Genomic DNA, 25,125 nt, shown 5'->3' with positions numbered 1-25,125 from the left:
TCCATGACATTTAAGACCCTCGGTTTCAACAGTGATGCCAGCCTCACCACATTGGTCATTTCTGCCACACTGCTCCTTACAGATTAAACACCTTCCCTGAGCTGGTTCCCAGGACTATACTATCTATACACCTCAAGGCCAGGGATGACCTCAGTTTCCCCTGATTAATGTGGTCACATTCACTTTTTGAAACAATATTCCCCTTCTGCTGGAGTCTAATTCAGTACCATTCTCATTAAAAAGGCTTCTTTCTGCCCACCCCTCAAGTTTAAAAGTCTTCCTTAGGACTGTGGCTGTAAGTTCTGGCTTTCCTGGGCCGTAACTCACTTTTGAAGACTAGGATCTCACAGTCTCTCCTTCCTGGGGGGCAGTGTGCTGGCTGACATCTATCTTGCAACAGGTGCTTAGTCCTCACATCTAGGCATAAACTGAGTTAGCCATATAACAAAAAATAATTTTTACACATGGGGAGGCAAGTTAGGATTGTCACAGTTGGATTGGGGCCTATCTGCTCTTAAAGGCAACTACCCTGTGTAAGTCTCCATATATGTCCTCTGTCTGGGAGACCCAAGTCCAGCATGATGCTCACATGAAACTATCTAATTATATCTAGATATAAGAGACTCTACTGGTGTTCCCTCTGACTTTTGTCATTAAGTGCGTGCAGAATGACAGGCTGAGTCCAGGTTTAATACTTTTGAGGGTAGCCCCTTCATCCTCATTTACTTTATTATTCTCCTCATTCTAAATTCTTTTTCATTACACAAATTCCATCCAGCTTATTGTCATCTGATCTCTCTCAATCCATCTGCCATACCTGTTCGCTCCATCTCATTCATTCACTTACTCTTTTCACACTCCTTCCCTGTCCAGTTCCATTCTTTGTCTCCTCTGCTTCTTTCTTATTTGACATTCATCAATCTCTGCCTCTTCCCTGTTCTCCTTCCGCCTCAGCCAAATCAATGACTGCTATCCCTGCTCCCTCTTATCAAATGTATAGTACTGCTGTCTCCCCATCTGAAAATCATGCCGTGCTTTCAACCCCCAAATCAGTAACTTCTGCTCCTCAAGCCAAGTTGGGCTCTGGTGCTGCTCACTTGGGCAGCAGGAAACCCCTGCATCTAAAGCTAAGGCATGGGGAAGGAGGGAATCTGCTGAAGGCTTCACTACCCATCACAAGGATCTTTAATCTCTTCTCACTATTCAGGCCTCAAGTTCAGGGAGTGGGGGTTGTTACCAGTCTTCACTTTTTTCCATCCCCAGGCCTGAGGAGACACCCCAAGGGTCTACAGTTTCCTTGTTCCCAAGCCTGGGGAAATGAAGCTAAGTGGGAATTTTAATTCTGTGTTTCTCCAAGCCAAGAGCATCAGAAGTGACCATGGAAGAGGCAGCAGGAGGGAGAACCCAAAGCCTGGTTGCCAGGAATCAGTTCCAGGAGGAAATGAGAGATCTTGAAGGTTGATGCCATTCTGAAGAGAAAAAGTTCCTCTGCACCGGTGGTTTTCAACCATGAGATCTGTCTAAGTGTGCACTGACATTTTGTCAATTTCCCCTTGCTGTGGCTTTTTGCAGATCCATGGTGGAGGGGAAATTGTTGATCCCATGCCAGCTGGGGCTCAAGCAGCAAGGCTGCCTGAGTCCCAGCTGAAGTGGGGTTCTTCAGTTTCTCCCCCACGGCGGTGGCTCTTTGAAGAGCTACTGTGAGGGGAAATGCCGACTGTGCAAGATTCCATTCCTGCCAAGAAGCTGCCGAAATGCTGTTTTCCAGCTTGAATGAGCTGGTGGAGAGCCCACCCCCACTCCCTGCTGTGACTAGTGGGAGGGAGAATGGGAGCCTGTTGGAACTGGGACATAGATTAAATGCCATGTCCTGGCTCCAGCTGCTGGCTGCCTGTGGAGCCTACTTTCTGTGGTTACTCATTTACTCAACATTCCTGGTGTAGTATTAAGTAGATTTTGAAAAGTGGTTGTGCTCACTGTCTAAGACGGTGTAGTCTGTGGTGGATTTGAAACATTAATGCATTTGATCCTTGTTTGCTCATTTTATGCACTGCTTATGGGGAATTTTGTTTTGCATCCCTAACAAATGAAAACACATTATCAAAACACATATATGCCTCCTCTCTCTCTTTTTCATCACTCTGGCCATGTCTACACTAGCCCAAAACTTCGAAATGGCCATGCAAATGGCCATTTCGAAGTTTACTAATGAAGCACTGGAATACATATTCAGCGCCTCATTAGCATGCGGGCGGCTGCAGCACTTCGAAATTGATGCGGTTCGCCGCCTCGTGGCTCATCCAGAGGGGGTCATTTTTGAAAGGACTCTGGCAACTTCGAAGTCCCTTTATTCCTATGAGCAGATAGGAATAAGGGGACTTTGAAGTAAGCAGGGTCCTTCAAAAAGGAGCCCCATCTGGATGAGCCGCGCAGCGGCGAGCCGCGTCAATTTCAAAGTGCCGCAGCCACCCGCATGCTAATGAGGGACTGAATATGTATTTCAGTGCTTCATTAGTAAACTTTGAAATGGCCATTTGCATGGCCATTTCGAAGTTTTGGGCTAGTGTAGATGTAGCCTCTACGTTTATTCAGGTTCTTACATTGTGAGCTTTTCAGGCTAAAGACTGAGCTTTATTTTATAACTGTAGGTAGGTCTGTCACATGGTGGAGGCTAATGTTGCTAATTTTCCTTTGTCTTTACCCCAAATAGAATCTCAATACGCTAGTGAATATGAGGATGATGTGTTTTTACCTAAAAACACGTCTCAAGATGCACTTGCCCCGGACCAGCCATGTGCTGAAAACAGCCCACACGCTTCGAAGGACCTGAGTAGATGAAGAAAAGAGGAGATGTTTCTGAATTCTGTTCAAGCTTTGATGAGTCATGAAGATAAAACAGAATGTAGGTTTTCTGGAGACACAGGAGACTATAAACAAAAGGAAGCAAAAGATCAAGAAAGAGATTCAAGTAAGAAGACAGAAGGTCCTTGGAAATCCTCAAAGGCAGTTTTCAGCACATGGCCGGAGACGCTGGAGGCCTAGAACAGGAGATGGAATTAAGTTCAAGACACAGACTATTGAGATGTAAACATAATTATATCAGTGTATCATTTAAATAGAGTAAGTGAGTGAAAGGTATTAACCCAAAACAACAAGAAGTTCTGTGGCACCTTATACACTAACATATATTTTGGAGCATAAGCTTTCCTGGGTAAAGACCCTTAATGTATCCCAAGTGGACATTCAACAGTGTTAAACAAGGTTCAAGGTTTGGTATGCAGAGATTGTTTAGTAACAAGGAAAAGACAAAAGTTCATTTTAAATTATACAAATGTATTGACTGAAATGCACAAAAGGAAAAGAGTAAAATGAGGCAAAGAGCGTTGAAACTGAAATAGATTGTAATTGTTTCACATAAAGAATCACAGTTCCTTTTTGGAGAAAATGTGTATTGGTTGAACTATTACTCAGCCATACAGTTCTGCCTGATGGGGGAAAAAGAGTTAGTACTGTTGTTCAATCATGAATCAAGAATAATAGTCACATTCCTGCTTCAGACAAAACAAACAGACACAGAAGGGAGAGAAACAGAGATAGCCGTGCTTGTCTATATACTGTGAAAACCAAAACAAAAGTCCAGTCGCACTTGAAAGACTAACAAAATAATTTATTAGGTGATGAGCTTTTGTGGGACAGACCCACTTCTTCAGATCATAGCCATACCAGAACAGACTCGATATTTAAGGCACAGAGAACCAAAAATAGTAATCAAGGTTGACAAATCAGAAAAACTATTATTGAGGGTAACAAATCAGAGAGCCGGGGGCAGAAGAAGGCGGGGAGTCAAGAATTAGATAAAGCAAAGTATGTAAAAGAACCCCTATAATGACCCAGAGAATTGTCATCCTGGTTCAGACCACATGTTAATGTGTCGAATTTGAGTATAAAAGAGAGTTCAGCAGCCTCTTTTTCCACACAGCTGTGAAAATTCCTTTTCAGTAAAACACAGACTTTCAGGTCATTAACAGAATGGCCCACTTCATTAAAGTTCTGGCTGACAGGTTTGTGAATCAGGAGTGTTTTTATGTCTGTTTTATGCCCATTAATTCTTTGTCTAAGCGAGTTTGAAATCTGTCCAATATACAAAGCATCTGGACGTTTTTGGCACATGGTGGCATATATGATGTTAGTTGAGGAACATGAGACTGTGCCCATGATTCTGTGAATAACCTGGTTAGGTCCAGTGATGGTATCTCCAGAATAGATATGTGGACAAAGTTGGCAATGGGCCTTGTTGCAAGGAGAAGTTCCAGGATTGGTATTCCTGTGGTATAGCCTGTGACTGTTGGTGAGGACCTCATAAGGTTGGGAGGTTGTCTGTAGGAGAGAACAGGCCTGTCACCTAGGGCCTTCTGGAGTGTGGCATTCTGATTAAGGATAGGTTGTAGGTCTTTAATAATGTGTTGCAGTGATTTGAGTCGGGGGCTGTAGGTAATGGCCAGTGGTGTTCTGTTCTTGGCTCTTTTGGGCCTATCTTGGAATAGCTGGTCTCTGGGTATTCATCTGCCCCTAAATGGTAGGAGAGTAAAGATGCAGAAAATACAGCTATGATGCTCGCCAGCATGGTACCAACTTATGCCAAAGTCCCCATGTCTCAAGTGAACATTGACAAATACATAGCTGGAATCAGTCTGGCTCACCTGACTGTCACTATTGTTAAAGAGGTATCAGAATTCTAAGAATGTGTTTAGTCTACTGAATGCTTATGAGTTGCTGTATGCATTAATTGTGTTTATAACATCAGTATCCCATATTATAAGATGTTACAATACAAGGGAATACAAAGTGGTTGTGTTGTGAGCCTCTGTGGCTGCATAAATCAGCAGAGAGAAGAGATTTGCATTAGCTCATGTGGAGGGCTGATAATCAGGAGAAGATATTACATCCTTCCTAACAGGAAAGCTTCATTAACAATAGTCAGAATATTGTGGGACTTTAAAGAGGACAAAAGACATTTGTTTCTCTGTTTTCCTCCCTTCCAACTCCAAATATGAGTCGTGCAAGTTGAGTCTTTCCATCAGCTGAGTTTACAGTTGAGAGCAGGAAGGGGATAAAATCCCCAAACAAAAATAACAAAGACATGTAATGGTCAAGGGTTACAGAGCTTATCCTTCTGAATCTTAAGGTTGTAAATCATTTGTGCAGAGTGAGGGTACAGAAGTTTATCCTTTTGATTTGTAAATCATTTGTGCATCTATGTTTACCTGCCTCAGCCTTGCATAAAACTCTCATGTGTCTTTATCCTATTTAATAAACCTTTATACAGCTGCTTGTACGATTGGCTACAAGTGTTATCTTTGATTTGACATCTAAGGTGCTATTGACTTGTGATGAGTGACTGGTCCTTTGGGACTCAAAGTGAATATTGCCATAATTCTTGATGTAAGGGACCATCTTGTAAACCTCACGGTCACTGGGGTGGCAATATATATTGAGTATCCACAGGGACTTTATGTGATAAGAGTACTGTTGTGCTTGAGGAGTTTACACTTGATAATTGGTTGGTGACACCTAAATACAGATCTCCCAGCCAGCTTGGGGTTTGAGCCCTACTGTACTCATGCTACGTAGTGCAGCTGATTTCAGGATCAGGCAAAAAGCCGAGAGAGAGACCAGGAGAGAAGGGGAGGGGAGCAGAAGAAAGCACACAAGGGAAGGAAAGACCGAGCAAGTTTTCACAGGTGTTAAGGAGGGAGTGGTGTAGGATCTGGGAGGGATGGTGTGGGACAGGGAAAGGAGGGTGAAGTCTGCGTGGAAGGGGGAAGGGGTGAGGTGCATGCCTGGTGCCCCATTCCCAGGCACACATGGGCCACTTCCAGCATCATCCCCCCCACCACTGTAGGAGTGGTAGTGGAAGAGTCTCCAGGTGATTGCTTCTTTGTGCTTCTGTTCCTCTACACAGAGCCGCTACCTCCTTCCGCTGCCAGGGTCTAAACCACAGGGCTTCTCAGGTCAGGGACACTAGTATTAGGAAAATTCATGTGTATTTTATAATTCATTTTCTTCTCTTCACCTCCCAAAAACAAATCTATAGGAAAAAAGAAATGCCTTGGTGTGGTAAAACAGAGCTTATTTGAGTAGGAACAGTCTTAAGCATGTGCTTAAGTACCTTCCTGAATCAGGCCTTAAGTGTTTTGTGTATGTGGACCTAATTCTGCAGCACTCACTAGCTCTGGGTAGTACTTCCCTACAAGCTTTATCCTGTTGAAACAAATGAGACTGAGAATATGAGTAAGAGCTGGAGAATTAATGCAGGGCTTCTGTGTACCGACAAGGATGATGTGCTACATGGGAACAGTGCTTTCTGAGGGATTGTAGGCCATTTCCAAAACAGGTGGCTCTGAGGAAATCTCTGTCCTCTCATTGGGAGCTGGGAAGGCTGTAAGGGGCTGGACTTGGTTGTTTTTAAAATATGCAGTATAATATAGCTTTATTTAAGAGATTATATGAGGTGTGATGATATTATGATCGTCCATCAAGAAAGTGACTTTCAAGCTTGGTTGGCTAATGTATGCACAGACATCCATATGTGGACTCTTAAATACCCATTTTAGGCATCTTTGTGCTAATTTGGGTGCTTAAATATGTATGTAGGAGTGTAATTTTTGGCATCTCTGATTGAAAATTGAGTAGCTCAGCAAGTAATAGTAATGCTCTCAGACCCTGTAGGTCATTTAACATGTGTTGTAGAAAGAGTCCTTTGCAAGCTGGGAGATCTCTCGTCAGCCAGTATCTCAATCACCTTTTCCACCTGCCTTCTCTTGACTCTAAAGAAACTGTCAGAGCAAGCAGGAACTTACATGGCTTGTGTAGTATCTAGAATGCAAATAGCAGCTGTGGTTTGTATTGAAAAGCCACAGGGGTCACTTCTGCACTTCTTTTATATTGCAGAGATGATAGGACGACTACCCTTAATCTCTTTGGAAAGCTGAATTTCAAAATACAGAAGCCACGGCATTCTTCATTAGACTATATCCCCTGATGCTAAATCCAGTGATACAGTAATATTTCTCTGTGGCAACTGATTTAGAGACTTTTCTTTTAATGATTGCTTTACAAACCACAGGAATAGTTTTGACTTTGTATTATCCTTTTACGTGGGGTGTCTGTTAATGGTAGCTTTTTCCTTTATTTGTGTGTGGGAGTGAAAGGGGCTGTCTTATTTAATGATGAAATATGTCAACCATCTACAATAAAAAGCTTTTTTATCCATCATGTTGGAGGAATTGAAGGCACTGGTAAGTGAATAATGTCAGGTAACTAAGAAGGGGAGTGTTTGGGTGTGGGAGGGGGTTCAGGACAGGAGGCAGGGGCATAGGAAAGGTCTCAGGTGCCAGATTTGGGAGGTTCTCACCTCAAGCAGTTCCACACAGGTAGCTGTGTGTCCTTGCAGCTCCTGGTGGAATCCTTCCCAGGTGGCTCTGCATGCTACCCCCACCCCCACTCCTGGATCCACAGCTTCCATTGGCTGGGAGGTGGGAGTGGCACCTACAAGTGGAGGCAATGCATAAAGCCACAGGGCTAGACCTCTGCCAGGAGCAGCAGAGATGGGTGGTCACTTGTGGGGAACTACCTGAGATAAACACACGCACACAGATTCAGCATCAGCTAGGGAGTCTGATGGACCCATGCCAGACAGATAATAAACTGGACTTTCAATGAAAATTAGAAATGCCAGTTTATAAAGCTTTCTGTTTGGTACAAAGCTGGATAGCACCGCTTTTACTGCATATACTTTTCTGTTGTTGAAGGGTGGGAAAAGGCACTAGAGAATTTAGAATATGTACAGAGAATATACAGTACTCATTGAAATATTAATGTCAGATACCATTTATAAATTATCATTTGTTCAGATAACTAAATCAAGCCTCTCTGAAAGATGGAAAGAGTTAAAGACCGGAATGGAACTCAGGATTTGTGGCTTCTATTCCCAGCTCTTCCACAAACTTTACATGCAACGTTTAATGATGGACTTAGCCTCTTTTTAACAACTTTTCCCCTGCCACTTCCACCATCTCTCCCTTACAAACAAACACCTATGATAATTACACATACTTCACAGGATTGTCTTCCTTGAAATCTCTCCTTTGCCATAGTGCCTACAAAAAACTTAACAGGCAGCTGATGTGTGGATACCACCAGCATTGTCTCTTATGGCTTCCTATTTCTGTTTCTTGTCTCTTTATACTTTGAATGCATAGTATCTAATACGATGGGGTTCAGGTTCAAGACTGAGCCTCCTATCTGCCACCGTAAAACAAATAGTTGTTGTTATGTGTCCCATACTTGACTTGATCATAGGGGCACCATTCTAACAGGCAATGCTTTCACCCCGGGGGTGTCCATATTCATGGATCTCTGTGAGCTAAGGAAGCGATATTATCCCCATTTTACTATTGGAAAACTGAAGCACAGAGAAGCTAAGTGAATTTCCCCAAGGTCCCATAAGCTCATGGTGGCATACAAAATTTAAATTTTTCATCCCAGGCCTCAACAACTTGGCTATCCTTTCTCCCCATGAGTAATTGTTCAGAAGCTTCATTTACTGGAATAATGAACAGAGGAGTCAATGGATTTGCTGCATCTCAGTGAGTTTACAGGCATTTCTACTACCTCACATTTTTTTTCTTTGTGACCTCCTGTTTGCTTGAGCTTCCCAACATTCATCTGGAATTTTTTTCTACGCATTGAATCACACCACTTCTCTTTAAATTTCACTTTAAGAATATGGAGCTAAATTGCTATAGGCCTACTCAGTCTTATTCAGTCCTTATTTTGGCAAAAACCCATTGGTTTCAGGATTTGACCCTTCATGTTTACTTTAGCACATGCTGAACTCTAAATATTCTACACTTTGTGGCATCTTACTGATTTTATATTTTCTTTTACTATTTCTTGGTCCTATGCCCTTTTTACTTTTGGACAATACATCATGAGTTATAGGAACCAGATTATTCCAGACATCTTAATTACATTTTGAATGCTAGACTTTTAACCAGTTGCTGATGGAAGGCTTTTCTGAGGGAATCTCAGGAATGTATCTGACGTAGGAGTTTTTTCCTAGATTCTGTGTTTCTTTGAATTTTAATTGAAGTCATGAAGTTTTGTGATGGTTATTCTTACATACTATACATTGGAATCACACTCAGTGCTTGTTTGCTTGTGTACAATACTAGAGTTGTGCAGTTGCATCAGATCTTTTTGTTTACTCTCACTGAAGCCTCACATTAGAGATGTTCTATTCTCCAGTGGTTTGATGGTAGATGAGTTCACATGTCTGATGAGAAATGTTCACTAACATCGCAATGGGTAATGGCAACCACAAGCAGCAGAGCTGTTGGCCTATAAGCAAGGAAATAATTAGTATTTTTTTCATTAGCTCTGTTACTTAACTCTGTTTTGTCATACATTAAAGTAATGAGCATTAAATACTATGGCCTGGCTTGGTATAAGGGTAGCTAGACAGTTTTTAATCTTTTCTCTCTCATCACAAGAATTTAAAAAAAAATCTCTTACTTCAATACACTGTGTAGTTTGAAAGAAAATGCCAAAGTCAAGATTCTAGCCAGGGGCACAATGGCCCATACAGAAATGGTGCCTTACATCTTGAGGTTGGTGAGATTATATTCAGAAAGGAAAATTAACAATATTTCACTTTCTCTCCACTGTGAATATAATCAAAGTCTAAGGATGGTGCATCTTTATCTAGCATATCATGTGGTGTACTAGCCATTGGACTGGTCAGATGTTGAAAACAGGAACTTAGAAGGATGTTAGGGGAAGACAGAATAGAGATGTTGTTTCTGGAGTCCATTTCAGACCTTGATGAATCATGAAGATGACAGAATGTTGGTTTTCCTGGGGAGACAGGAAGCTCTCAAACAAAAGGAGTAGAAAGGTCAAAAGAAATTGTGATGAGGTAGAAACAGTGCAGGCAGGAGGAGATGTAGGCCCAGTATAGGAGGTGGAATAGCACTAAGACAAACTAATGTGATGGAAAATATAATAATGATATTAGCATCATGTATTCCCGGACCTCAGCAGGTTATCTCAGATGAACTGCAACTCCATTCACTACCACAAGATATTTAATGGCAGTGATTTCCACATCTCCTTGTTTCTTTTAGATAGCAAAATCACCTTACAGAAAAGGTGTTAATATCATTAATTCCATTTTGCAGATGAAAAACCAAGGCACAACAAGATCAGTGATTCACCTGATGCCACCCAAGGACATAACCCAGATCCCTAGAGTCCCAAATTCAGTGTTCTTATTCTTTAGGCCACACTGCCTTTATTATGTAGTATATTTTTTAAAATAGTTGAAACTGAAAAAAGCAGGTATTTGAAATAAAACTTTTCAAATGACTCACATACTTTTTTCTTACTTTTCCTGTGCAGAGGGCTTTTAAAAATTAGTTTTATGCAAATTCAAAAAAGTCAGTTTTTCAAAATTCTTTATGAAACAGCATCTCTCTTCTGCACATCTCTAATTTTTTTAATAACAAAAATTACTCTTCTAATATAGCAATACAAAATCTTTAATTATGTCTACCATGCACAACATTCTTTAAAATTCCAGTAATCGTATGCTCAGTGAGAGCAATAAGGATGTACAGGAATGCACCTGTTTTGAAATAAAATTGACTTTTTTTGTAAATCAGAAAACTTTTTGACTCTCATATGTACTGTAAGGTCTTGGAGTTTAGAAGTATAAGCAGTAAAAAAGCACAGATGTATCTTATAGGCCGTATGAATAAAGTCTTGCATAATTCATTGAGTGTTTTGTATTGCTCCCACTAAACCAGTCAGTTTTACTTGATTGACATGAAGATGAAAATTTATCTTTGGTGAACCCTTTCATTGTTCTGTGTAATTACAGCAGCAATGAATTTGACCCAGTAAATTTGACATGTATTTCTTTAACTATGGTTACCATATATCGTACTGTGCATGTGATCCTCTGGCTTATCATATAAAACTTGTATGGATAGCAATTGATTTGTGACCTGCTTATTACTCAGGCTTCTCAGTCCCTTCCAAGGAGGGACAACAGGGAAAGGGTAGAGACACACCCACCACTGGACTAGCAGAATGGGGGCATTGGACATGACAGAAGAAGTGTAAAGGTGATAGAGATGGCAAGAAGGGGATGGATGAGACAAAAGTTACAGTACTATGATAAAGCAATAGTAAAGGTATGTATACCTCTTAATTGTAATTGTAGATTTTAAAAGTTTGGGGTTGTCTTTGTTATACATTAAATTTTGAAGCACTTTGTTTAATTACAACTGTGTGAATGGTTGACTTTTTAAGTGAAGACATGGGAGTAAAATCCTGTGCCATATGAACTCCTAATGAAATATGATATTATTTATACTCACTGCTGTTTGCAAATGGCAATTCTCAATAAAAATGGATTTTCAGGAAGCAGCTATCTCCTGTATTATATTATAATACATTATACAATACTGCAGTTTAGAGAGATCTTTGTAAATCAACATTTTAGATGACAACGAAGTTGCCTTATATCTTCTCTGTCTTATCTACAGACTGTCTCTGAAAACAGTTTTGTTATAAATTATAATGAAACTCAAAAAATTACCAGAATGGTAATTGAAAGAACATTTGACATCTTAAAAATGAGATTTAGGTACTTAGATAAATTTTGTGGAAAATTACTGAACTGCCCTTTAAAAGAGCATAGGATAGTCCTAGTTGACTGTACATTATGTAACATGGTCATTAAATATGCTTGATCTTTAAAAAGAAGAGGAAGCAGCTTAATGAGTAAAACCAGATTACTAATGTAAATTATCATAATGATGTACACTTAAAAGATTAGATTATAAATAGTGTAGAAGAAATTGAAAGTAGAGGTGAATTTCTAGAACTAACTTTTAAAGAAAAGCAAAAATCAAAGCCTTCATTCATATGGATACAAAAATAGTGTGCTTAAAACAAGGACTGCAATTCAAGAGAGCTGGGATCTTTATCTACTTCTGCTGCATAATTCCTGAATAATATGATCACATGAGCTTTCTGAGGCTCATTTACTCCATTTATTAAGATACATTTCTCTATCTCACAGTAATGATGCAAGATTAAATTTATTAATGTGCGTACTTTATCCATAGGTTTGTTTCAGAGTCCTACCAATTTTTGCCTCCATACCATTCAGTTCCACTTACAACATCCAACTCTAGAATTACTATAAAGATTGTACAAGATGAAAATGTAACTCCAGAAAGAAAATGGAACCTCTTTCATTTGTTTTCTGATAACAGTTCTGGATTTAGTTCAAGGAGTCAATCCAGGGAGACCATAGAAAATAGAGCTGTCATGTAAAGTCCCTAAAATCAATGTTCGCAAAGCCCAGCCTATCTGGTACATCATGGAAGGTCTTCTTCCATGAATGGAGGGAACCGCCTGATTTGTTCATTCTCAGAAGCACATGGGTATCTTCTCCAGCCAAAGAGAAGGCAACACTTTGGGTCCGATTCTCTCCTGCCTTGCACATTGTATTGTTATTTATGTCAGTGCATAGTAAATGAAACTTGTTAGCAGTGTAAGAGTGTGAAGAATGCTCATCTTGTGATATATAATACCCACTTTTCTCTTATTTGCTTAGATACTAATAAAAAAGGAGATGGCGGGAGGGGTGTTGTGTAACCATGAGGAAGATGGATACTTAGTCCCCAATCTCGACACTCCCTGCATGTAATTACTTTCTTAACATGTTGTCAATACATTTAAATTAATCCTCTGGATAAACTTCAAACTGTTGACTGTGGATTCCATTGGAAAAATGAGGCAACAAAAGACCTATGCCTGCATCATCTAAGCATCTGAATAAAGAGACTGCAAGGCCATGGCAAAATGTAGGGCTGAATCCCATGGCACAGAAAGAATTCCTCGCAGACTAGGTTCAGTCTCAAAAGGTATCTGTGAGCTCTTTAAAGATATATGGGCAAAATCCCAAATGATTCATTGGAAAAAGGGCTACAAAAGACTGCCATTGAAACCAGGAAAATTAATAAATGTATTTCCCCATTTAAAACTTAACCTACATAAACTGGAAGAAAAACAGGATGACTTAGAAAAGCTCTCAAAGAAACAATCTTTTCCTGTAGAGCATTGCAGGTGATCTAGAAGGGAAAGATATGAGCTTTCTTCAGAACCTTCTTCTTGACTTTGTTAAATCCCCCTCTGTCCACCCAGTTCCCCCATTAGATATTAGGAGGGCTCATCAGTGTGCTGAGTGGCACTGGAGGGCTAGAGTCTAGCAAATCCAGGCCCTTCATCTTCATCTTCATCTTCAAGCTGCTGAAATTTATTGTTAAAGCAATGTTAGTGAATGCCACCAGAAGGCTTGAAAGTCTTCTGTGCAAAGGCCACATCTTTTTTTCTCAACTTTTCAGCTGTGCTTAACAAAAAAAAAAAAGTATGCCTTCAGTGACATAAAACAAGTCCTGAGAGGCCTCAATGTTAAATGCAGCATCAAGTGTACCCAAACACCTTTACTATGGATTTAGGAGGCTTCTCAAAATTTTGCAATAACTCCACTGAAGCTTGGCAGACACTTCAAATACTGAGACCAGATTTGACCGGAATGTTTCTCTTCATGAAATGCATGCCTCAACAAATTCAAAAATCACTTCATTCATTTATATCATTGTAGATATGGTGATATTTGCTTATATAATCTTCTAACTTCTAGAGATAACCACCTAGCCTGAACTCTTCTGTTGATCTCCTTTGGAGCTCAGCAACAACAAACTGTACATCACAGGAATGCACAGACTAAGAGTTTAACACCAGGCTGGAGTTTATAACACCATCCACTGATCTTTGTATGGCCAGCACTAATCACAACTTTTAGTGTTACACGGAACCTTCTCAATATGTCTGCTTCTGATGGATTATGTTAGAGTGACCCCAACACTCCTGCTGATAATGGGAAGAAGGATTCTTTCAAAGATGGGGTTTACTTTCGAAAGATCAGCATCTACACTGGCTTTCTTCTTTCAAAAGAAGCTCTTTCAAAATTAGAATATGTGCGTGAGGTGCCAAATATGCAAATTGACACCTCATTTGCATTTTCAATTTACCTCATTTGCATGCCTCTTTCGAAAGAGGAATGCAAGTGTAGACACACCCTTTATCTTTGTGAGTCTTCCAAAACAAGATATTAAACAGAAGTTACTAGACTTCAGAACATTTGTTGAAGGTTACACTGGAAATACACAGTGAATGTAGGACTTCCAAACAACCGCATACCAATCTTTCACATATCATCTATACTTATCAAAAATGCATGTGTTTTGGAACACCATATTCAGTGATCTCAAAAACCTTTTAAATGTTGCAGTTTTTTCTTCTCCACACTTGTGTATTTTAGAGGCGCTAGATGAACTAGAATTTCCAATTAGCATCAAGAAATTAATGGCAATAAGTACTTTAGTAGCCAAAACAGTTATTTTTGAGGAAGTGAAAACCTGCAATTTCCCATTCATATAGACTGTGCCTACACTTGCAATCCTCTTTTGAAAGAGGTATGCAAATGAGGTTAATTGAAAATGCAAACGAGGTACAAGTTTGCATATATGACACCTCATTTGCATATTCATGTTTCAAAATAGCTTCTTTTGAAAGAAGAAAACCAGTGTAGACGCTGCTCTTTCTAAAGTAAACCCCATCTTCAAAAGACTGCTTCTTCCCTTTCTTTGGGAGAAAAGGATTCTTTCAAAGATGGGTTTACTTTCAAAAGAGCAGTGTTTACACTGGTTTTCTTCTTTCAAAATAAACTATTTTGAACTAAGAATATGCCAGTGAGGTGTCAGATATGAAATCTCTACCTCATTTACATTTTGATTACCTCATTTGCATATCTCTTTCGAAAGAGGAATGCAAGTGCAGGCACAACCACTAGTGTTATCTTCTACAAGCTGAACCTCTCTAATCTGGAACTCTCATTTGGCAAACTCCATAATCTGGCATGGTTTTAGTTTGCTAAACAACCACTTATCATAGATGTGGCCAAGTTTCCTGTGGTCCCATAAAGTTTGTTTACAGCCACCAGTCCTGGTTCTCACTGTTCTGTCCTGTTATTTAGCTGTAATTTACCCCTAAATGTCTTCTGAGAGCCCAGTAAGCAATGAAAGCTTTGGCCATTTGCTAGAAAATATTGACCTCGCATGCTCTGGCAAATTCTCTCATCTGGCACCGGACAGGTCCTGAGGGTGCTGGATGAAAGAGGTTCAACCTGTACAAGCATCACCCTGCTCACTCCATCGACCCCTCTCTCTGTTGATCACTCTCCACCAGCCTCACTTTCACTGAGTTGGGGCTGAGGAGTACCAAGTGTGGGAGAGGAACCCTGCCTGAGTCTTGGGCAGAGATTTGGAATGTTGGAGGGAGAGCAAGCTCTGGGAGGGAGTTTGGATGTTGGAGGGGGCTCAGGGCTAGGAAGCAGTTTGAGATGCAGGAGTGGGTGCAGGGTGCAGGTTCCAGAGAGGGAGCACTGGGGGCTGGGTGTTGTAGTGCGAAAGTGGGTGAGAAGTGCAGATTCTGGCAAGATGACTGCAATTGGTGGGACAGCAGGATTAAGGCAGGCTCCCTACCTGCCCTGGTACCATGCCACTCCCAGAAGCAGCCAGCATATGCCTGGACTCCTAGAAGGAGTCCAGGGGTTTCTGTGCACTGCCCCTGCCTGCAGGCAGCTCCTCTGCAGTTCCTGTTGGCCACAATTCCCAGCCAATGATACCTGTAGCATGGCTGCTTGGGGCAGAGGCAGTGCATGGTGACTCCCTGTCCCCACATGGCTGTAGGGATGTGCCAACCACTTCCAGGAGCTATATGGAGCCAGGGATTCTCTGTTGCACTGCTGAACATTTAATGGCCTAGAATCTCCTAGTTTAAGTTTGTTAGCCTCCAGAAAATAGAGCCTGATTCTGGGAGATTCCTAGTTAAACCTGGGGGGCGGGGGTTGGCAACTGTAGGGATTTGTCTACACTAGCCCCCTCCTTCAAAGGGAGCATGTAAACAAGCTGGAGCAGAGAGTAAGGGCACTTCAAAGTTGAACAGGTACTTTGAAGTGCCCGCAGCTACACAGCTTGCCAGGACTTTGAAGTTGCTAACTTCGGAGTTAGTTCTGCAGGAATTAGGCTAATGAGGTGCTGCATACGCAGCGCAGTACCTCATTGCAGTTCCCCGCTCAGGCTCATTTACATGCCCCCTTTGAAGGAGTGAGCTAGTGTAGACAAAACATTTGAGTCAAAGACTGGTTTTACAGCTTCAAGAATCATGTTTCCTCTCCTGGGTCCATTAAAATCAACAGCAAACTCTTCTTGATTTTATTAATGAAGAATCAAACCTTAGACAAGATATTTCTTAGAGGCCTTCAGGAAAAGGCAGCATGGGGTAATCAAATGGAATTTTGTGAGGGTAAAAGGATCACAGTATTTGATTTACATAACAGTGGGCTTGACCTTGTGCCATTTCAGACAGTGGGTATTTTGGCACTGGCTTCCATATTAACTGGCTTTGAAGTGAAAGAATGCCATGAGGACAATACAAAAACTATCTTCCTTTAAAATGACATGTATACTGTGTATGTGTAAGCCATTTGCTCAGTTTTATCTTACTCAGATGTTTTATTTGATAATTTTGAATGACAGAAAATAAATGACTAGCAAATTAAACATTTATTAAGTACGTGATCATTATACATATGCCACAGGAGCAAATTTATCTAATCATGCTGTCTTCTGAGAGATTTAAAATTTATGTTTTAATTGACTTTTTTCAAAGTTAAAGTTATAGGCCATGTCTACACAGGCAGCTTCTCCCAACAAAAGTGGGCTTTTGTGTACAAAACCTGTGGAGCATCTACATGGCCAAAGAGATCCGTTGGAAGTTTCCTGACAAAACCCAGCTGATCAGCTGGCAGAGTTATACCTCTCCCCAGTCACGTATAACGCCTATCAATAGAGTGCCTGTGTAGACAATTCTGTCAACAGAGAGGGCTTCCAGTTCATTGGACAGCCCTGTTTGCAGAGCTTCTGGTCAGCCGTTCTGTCGAGAGAGGGCCGGGTGGTTAATCTAGCTGCTCTCTGTCAATAGAGCAGATTGCTCTTTTGATCTGCCTTTATGTGTAGATGCTATCTCTAGACAGAAGTTTTGCTAGGAAATCCCTTTTGACAGTCACTTCTGTCAACAGAGCCTTCTCGTGTAGATGTAGCCATGGCGTAAGCATAAGTTGTACACATCCAGAAGAAAAAAATACATGTTCTGATTTTTACTTATTTTTGGAATTCTATGCTTCTTACTTAAAAGGAACAAGGACCATATTCTCAGATAGTGTCAATCTGTCTCTTTCCAATCAAAGGAAGTTGCAGCATCTTATACCAGATGTACATCTGGCCCTTAGTATGTCACTTCTGCCTGTTTGTCCACATAAATGAAAAATCTGTCTGTGTCTCCCAGGTGAATAATAATAATAATAATAATAATAATAATTAATAAATAAAATATTCTACATCATTTTGTGAGAACTTTCAAGGTAATAATCAGTTTGACCACTTCAATCTTCATTAACATTTCTAGACTTTTCAGTTACATCCATGCAGTCAGGTGGGTTGTGGAACAGTAGGGGAGTTTTTCACCGTAGTATTTTGTGGGGGTTTAAACAGTCAGAGGATGGGGAGGAGAAGTTTTAGAGGGTTAATCTTGTTTCATAAACCTGAAATGTAAACAATGTGAGAAGGTTAACACAAGAAAAAAATCATGCTCCTGCAGAATAATTATATTGTACAAGAAATTCAAAATAAATGCATCTGTTGTGTAAATAGTGACACTATATGAAAAGAACTTTTTGAAGTGGAACAAAAGTGGTAATGTTACTATAATTGCTGATTAAAGCCTGCAAATACTAAATCGGGTCCCATATGGGGAGAGGCTAGAGAGACTGGGACTTTTCAGTTTGGAAAAGAGGCGATTGAGGGGCGATATGATAGAGGTATATAAAATCATGAATGGTGTGGAGAAAGTGAATATAGAAAAATTATTTACCTTTTCCCATAATACAAGAACTAGGGGACACCAAATGAAATTGATGGGCAGTAGGTTCAAAACTAATAAAAGGAAATTTTTCTTCACACAGCGCACAGTCAACCTGTGGAACTCCTTGCCCGAGGAGGCTGTGAAGGCCAGGACTCTATTAGGGTTTAAAAAAGAGCTTGATAAATTTTTGCAGGTCAGGTCCATAAATGGCTATTAGCCAGGGATAAAGTATGGTGCCCTAGCCTTCATAACAAGGGCAGGAGATGGATGGCAGGAGATAAATCACTTGTCTTCTGTTCTCCTTCTCTGGGGCACCTGGCATTGGTCACCGTCGGTAGATGGGATGCTGGGCTTGATGGACCTTTGGTCTGACCCAGTATGGCCATTCTTATGTTCTTATGTTCTTATATCTACATTATTGTGCATGTTTTAAAAAAGGATCGGCAAAATGTAGCTAAAAAGAAAAACAAGTTCTAGAGTGCAATACAGACTTCTTCAGTTTTTCTATATGACATTACTGATTAACAGTTGTTATTTCTGTCTCACAGCAGCCACAGTGTAATCACCAGTTTCTAAATATAGAAAGTATGGTCTTTATCCCACAGAACTTACCTTCCAAATGTTACAAAACTGAGAAAGAAGATCCAGAATTATCTTGTTCTATATTTTGAATGGGAACAATGGGGCAGGATCTCATTAATTATATATTATATAAATATTATATTATTTAAAGAAGAGCATCAAGTATGTCCAGAATTCAGGGTGGCATTTTTTGCTTGTTTAGATTTATTACTATTTATTAAATATATATTGGTTAATTGCCTTTGTTTATTGATAACAGTATAAACATTCTCAGGCTGCTTTAGAGACGTACTGGTAAGAAACTAGGCTTCTTGAGAACCAGGTCAGGAAGTTCTCTGCATGCAAAGTATGTACCATGAAAGAAAGCACTAAGAATCCGAAGAAGAATGATACAAAGCATGAGGGTATATACACTGGGAGGATCTACAAAAGCCTGAGCATACATCACAATAAATGGAGACATTAGATCCTTGCATTTCATCTAATGCTGTTGGTGCAGTCGAACAATTAATTCAAGGAGGCTTTTGAAGACAATGTGTGACTAACACTTCCTTGAGGCCAAATCCTTTCACTTGCAATGGGCAATGGAATAATAGAATTTACAACTTTGAAACCATCTAACTTTTTATTAATTTCATTGGTGGTACCCATTTCTTTTGTCCCAGTCTATTTTTGAGGAGGAGATCAAATCTAAAAATATCTGCCTAAAAGCCAGGGCCTACTGCAAAATACCATTCAGGGTTACTGTAAGGTGTGACAGTGGAACAGTTACAAGAATTTCTGTGAACTCTTGTCCAAGCCCCTGCACGTGTCTACGCTAGAGAGTTTTGTCAACAAAACCCAAGGAGCATCCACATTCCCAAGGTGTTCTGTCTACAATCAATCAACAAAACACAGCACTTCTGTCAACAACATTCTGCTGCTCCCCCATGAGGCAGAACACCTGTCAACAGATTACAGAAATCCAGTCTGGATGTTCCGGAGATGGGGAGGAGGGGCCTCTGTCAATAGACAGGGCTTCTGGGACACCAGGCAGCCCTGTTTGCTGAGCTGCTGGTTGGCTGTTCTGTCAAGAGAGTGGCTGGTCAATCCAGCTGCTCTCTGTCAACAGAGCGAATTTCTATTTTGATCTGCGTGGCAGTCTGGCCGCGATCAGTTGACAGAAGTTTTGTTGAACGTCTGTCAACAGATCGCTCTAGTGTAGACATAGCCAATGAGTTTGAGATTAGGACTACCAGAGTTTAGTCTGACCCTAAAATTTGGTTTGTGAATGGGAACAGGATTATTTTGCTGGAACCAATTTAGATGTGGCACGAAATAGTTGAAACCTGATGAAGTCAGATAGTCCTATAGGAGTGAGTATTTTTTCAAGGTGGCAGAAATCTTGTTAGTTCAGTTAATTTTATCCAATTTCCAGTATTCTAGACTTCATCCTAAGAAGAGACATTGTTGCTCCTCTCCCTGTCTGATTTTTGTGAACCTTAGCCAAAACATAAAGCTGGGCCAAATACTATTTTCTTGGCCTACTCTGTTATAATTTAATAACCATATCTCCAGGTAACTAAAATATTATAGCTCATCATTTCAGCTTTCATTTTAAACCCACCTATTTTTTATTCAAGCAGTACACAAGACAATATTCTATATAGCAAAATCCTTTGGAAGAGCTACCCTATTAAACAAGGTGCACGAGCTATAAAGGTAATAAATACAACATGTAGGACACACCAGTTGAATATCTAATATATATGTCTGTATGGTATTTCAGAATGCAAATCTGATATGTCTTTGCTCAATTTACATGAAGCTGGAGTGCTTGAAATTGCTTTTTGGTCTCAGTAAAGCACATAATACTCCTCCAAGACTATAGCAAAGGACTTTCCAGGGAATGACAAAAGTGTCATAGGAATTCCGATTTATTGAAGTGCACATTGTTAGACGATAAGGAAAGATACTTCTGAACTGTGGCATAACACTACCAAAATTAGCTCCTTAATACAGGACTAAGGAGAAACCTCATTGGCTCGAATGATCGTCCTAATGTTTGCTATTGCAATCACAATTTCCCACATTATTTTATCCCGTTTTATAGATTGTTCTGAAAGCACATTTGAAAATTACATTACTGTTCTTGTAGAGCAGCATGTCTGAATTACAGGTCTGAACCTGCTTCTCTTATTCATCTTGTTTGTGCCATTTTTATTCATTGGCACTCTAAGGCTGCATCTACACAGCATTCCTCTTACAAGAGAAAAATGCAAATGAGGGAACCCAACATTGCAAATGAAGCACTGATTTACAAATCACGTGCCTCATATGCACAATCTGAAGCGATCGTGCTCTCGGGAGAGATTTTGGTAAAAAAAAAAAATGTGTAGAAGGGATTCTGTCAGCGAACCCCCCTGCCCATTTCATTGACTGACCCTTATCCCTGAAAAAAATGAGGCATAAGGGTCTGTTGAGGAAGGGGGTCTTTGCTGACAGAAACCCATCTACATGACTGGGACTTTTGGCCAAAATCTCTCCCGATAGTGTGATTGCATGAGATTATGCAAATGAGGCACACGATTTGTAAATCGGCTTCATTTGCAAAGTTGGGTTCCCTCATTTGCATTCCTCTCTTGCGAGGGGAATGCCATATAGACACTGCCTGACAGTACATCTGTGCTACAGGGAAGATCAGCCTTGCCACGGTCGATCTTCTGGAGTTTGATTTAGCACACCAAGTGGGGATGTGTTAAATCAAATTTAGATGGCATGCCCCCCTCGACCCTGGTGCACCTTCTCCTCATTAGGAGTAAGGGAAGTAGATGGGAGTTCAGGTTCCCACCAACTTCCCTTACTGGAGACAGAATTAAGGTATGTCAACATTAGCTACATAATTAACGTAGCTGAAATGCCATACCTTAGTTTAACCTTCCCTTGTAGTGTACACCTGCTCCTATTCGTATTCACTTCAATGGGGACTCTGGACACAATTAGCTATATTAATTCTGAGGTTTGAGCTTCTGTAGGATGAAAGAAGCTGCAAGAACAAAGCCTTATACAGTATTCAGTGTTCCATACTGATACTATTTGCTTATTTGGCTCACTGGTATTTGCTAGCACATTTTATCCCTGTAGGATTCCTGACCTGCTCTATTCCTACATCTTAGTTGGGACAGGCTTCAGGTTGTGACCTCTGTGACCTTCAGGCTGTAATCTTGCTAGTCCTAATTAAACCAAATGACAAATTCCAGGAAATTGGCTGCCTTAAAGTTCATCTGCTAGGTGGCTGATGATTCCAGTGGGAGAAGATAGGAAGCAATAGCTTGGTGTCTCCTTCAACTCACCAATGTGCAGGAAGAGAATGTCAATCACTATGCCCCTTCAGTGGGTCACTCAACCACTTCTGTTGGCCAGTACAGAAGTGACGCAGGCTCAAGACCATCTTCGGATAGCCAGCATCTGTGAGTAGCAGGAAGGAAAAGTCTTTGTACTCAGGAGAATGTGAGGACGGTACAGTGTGCTGAAGCACTGTACATGGATCTAAGAATGGCTGGGAAATTTTGCTTCCTTTGGTCCTTGCACACCAAGGCAGCGACATAATGTCAGTCCAGTTTTCTGCAAGCAGTTGTGCACCTCCTGCCAGGAAAGAACTAGCTTTGAAAGCAACTTTGAGTGCACCAAAAATGTTTTCCAGCTCATGGCATCTGCACCATTTTGAGAGCATTTATCTAAAATCGGTGCAAATTTGTGTGGTGTATTCTTCATAATGGTTTCAACAATGGATGCAATATGTTAATAAGACCAATGGATCCTTTAAGGAGTAGGTAATCCATGTCCAAACTTCTTGGCCAATACTTATGCTCAGCTCTTTATTCCCTGCCCATTTTTGTTAGCACTGTTGATGATATTTACATCAAGAAATATGTAAATGCTCCTAAAGAGGTACTTATCTGCACTTATTTCATACTTGGTTCCATCCAGGTCACTGTTTTCAAAGTACTTCTTCTTTGATGTCCGAGATTATAGAACTTCATATTTCAAATACAGATACATCAGAAAGGTAGATCATTTCCAGTTAATATTTATATTGGCTACATCTACACTACAGCAGTCTGTTGACAGAAGTTACTGTTGGAAGAGCTCTTCCGGCAAAACTTCTGTTGACAGATCACATCCACACATAAAAGTGGATCAAAAGAGCAATCCCCTCTGTTGACAGAGAGTGGCCAGACTGCCAGGCCACTCTCTCAACACAACAGCCAACCAGACGCTCAGCAAACAGGGCGGCCTGGTGAACCGGAAGCCCTGTCGGTCGACAGAGGGCACCCTGGAGCATCTACATGGCTTTTTTTTTTTGACAGAAACCGTCAACAAAGGCATTATTCCTCATCGCAGAAAGGCAGAATGCTGTCAGTGGAAGTGCCAAGTTTTGTTGACAGGCTGTCAACAAAATGCATTTTGTGGAGATGCTCCATGAGTTTTGTCAACAAAACTCTCTAGCGTAGACATAGCCATTATGTTTACACCAAAAGGCTCAAGTAGGGATCAGAGCCCCATTTTCCTCAGTGCTGTATGAAGAGAGACTTTGCCAGGCTTACTATCAAAAACAGCAACCAAATGAAGGGGTAGGGGATGCAACATGCAAGTAAATTAATGTGATGAAAAATTAGCACTCCTTTGTTACTTATGGTTAGTCTTTTTGAATTGGGGGAGAAGAAAATGATAGAAGGGGAAGAGTAATTGTTACAATTTGTCATGACGCATAGTCATCAGAGGGATTTGATGGAAGGTAAAAGAGTGGCCATTTGGATTTTATTTGGGAGTTTTTTCCCATGTGTAAGGGGCAATGTGAGGGGAATTAGAGAGGTGTTTAAGTGATAAGTTGACATGTGGGCAATAAAGACTGGTAATACGACCAGAGATTGATGTCATTGCAGGTTGCTAGACAAGTAGATGAGGTGAAAGCAAGGGCTCTAATCTGAAATACTATATCTATATAGCAACTTTAGTTTGGAATAACCTATTCCAGAATATTTTATTTCAAAATAACCCCTCTTTCCTGTCTACACAGTCCCAATTCGAAAATATGTATTTTGGAATAGGAGCTATTCCTCGTAGAGTGAGGTTTACCAAATTCAAAATAAGCCATCCACTATTTTGAAATTATTTCAAAGTAGTGGTTGTGATGTGTGGATTCTCACAAAGTTATTTCAGAAGAGCCACTGTTATTCCAAAAAGCTTTGCTGTGTAGACACACCCGAAGGGACCTCAACAAATCATTTTGTCTAGTCCTCTGCATTGAGGCACATATAAGTATTATTTAGGCCGTACTGGACAGATATTTATCTAACCTGTTTTTAAAACATTTCACATTAGATTATCATGGTCAATGATAAGGAAATTTATTTATTGTTTAAATTACAGTAATATCCTGATTCCTAGTCAAGATGAGAGCCCCATTGTCCTGATTACTGTACAAACTTTAGACGAACTTACAGTCTAAATAATGCATTACTGACTTTTTTAGGTATATAGAAATAGTATGTATCTCGGATGCCACCAGATGGTAATTATTGGCAAATAATGTTTTTGTTGTTAGTTTTATAATGACATTTATATGAGAATGGTACATAGACATTTCCTAAATACTCCAAGAACTTCTACCTCACAGGTACACAAGCTTTTTTGGGGGGTTGGTGTACATATTTCCACATTTGTTGTATTTGGGAAGATATTAAAATATTTTGTATTGGTCCCTGCAATGAAGAAAAAGTTTTCACAATTAATAAATAATTAAACACCATTTCTCTAAAGAATATATAAGACCAGATTATTTATGTATCTTAGTACATATTTATATTTTGTATTTTCAGGAAGATGGATTCCAGTCAATTAAAACTAAAGGTTCAAACAAGTGTCAAAGACCATGAAGAACTACCAGCTAACTGGTCTGTGGGTATTTCCATGTCTACATGCTTTTAGAAGAAATAAAATGTTGTCCTGACCAGCCAGTAACATTCCCTAGAAGATTATGGTCAAGAAGGGAAATACAGATCTGACTTGCACTACAACTACACATGTGCATGAACAGTTCCTGTGCCTTCACCCCTTTTTACTTACAAAAAAATGTAAAAAAAATAATTCATCATCTTCTTATATCAGGGCTACATATGATTGTAACTGCAGGGCCCTTCTGATCTGCTTTGGCTCTGAGAACCAATAACCACTGGTGTAGTTTATTTACACATTGTGCTCCCACCACCTTTTCACCACAAGAACTCTTTTCTGTCTGCAGACGGGAGGGAGGGAGGGGAGAGTTATCACCCTGCTTCCACTCCTGCCTTTTCCCTTTCTTCCTGCTCCCCCCAGCTTCTTCCCCTGAAGCTTTCATACAGCCCCAGCCTAATTAGCCAGCAACTCTCTCTGCTTCCT

General features: G+C 40.3%; 1 long non-coding RNA gene across 3 annotated transcripts in view; it reads left to right on the top strand.

Moving 5' to 3' along the window:
- LOC142012324 (uncharacterized) overlaps nt 1–25,125 on the top strand; it is a 36,336-nt gene that overhangs the window by 3,499 nt on the left and 7,712 nt on the right. For all 3 annotated transcript variants that reach the window (XR_012645304.1, XR_012645306.1, XR_012645305.1), the window contains exons 2-3: nt 11,085–11,258; nt 24,567–24,645. This is a non-coding gene — a long non-coding RNA (uncharacterized LOC142012324). The remainder of the gene's footprint in view (nt 1–11,084; nt 11,259–24,566; nt 24,646–25,125) is intronic.

This window comes from Carettochelys insculpta, chromosome 4, assembly GCF_033958435.1.
Source record: "Carettochelys insculpta isolate YL-2023 chromosome 4, ASM3395843v1, whole genome shotgun sequence".
Classification (NCBI taxonomy): Eukaryota; Metazoa; Chordata; order Testudines; family Carettochelyidae; genus Carettochelys; species Carettochelys insculpta.
This window is presented reverse-complemented; position numbering and strand designations above follow the sequence as displayed.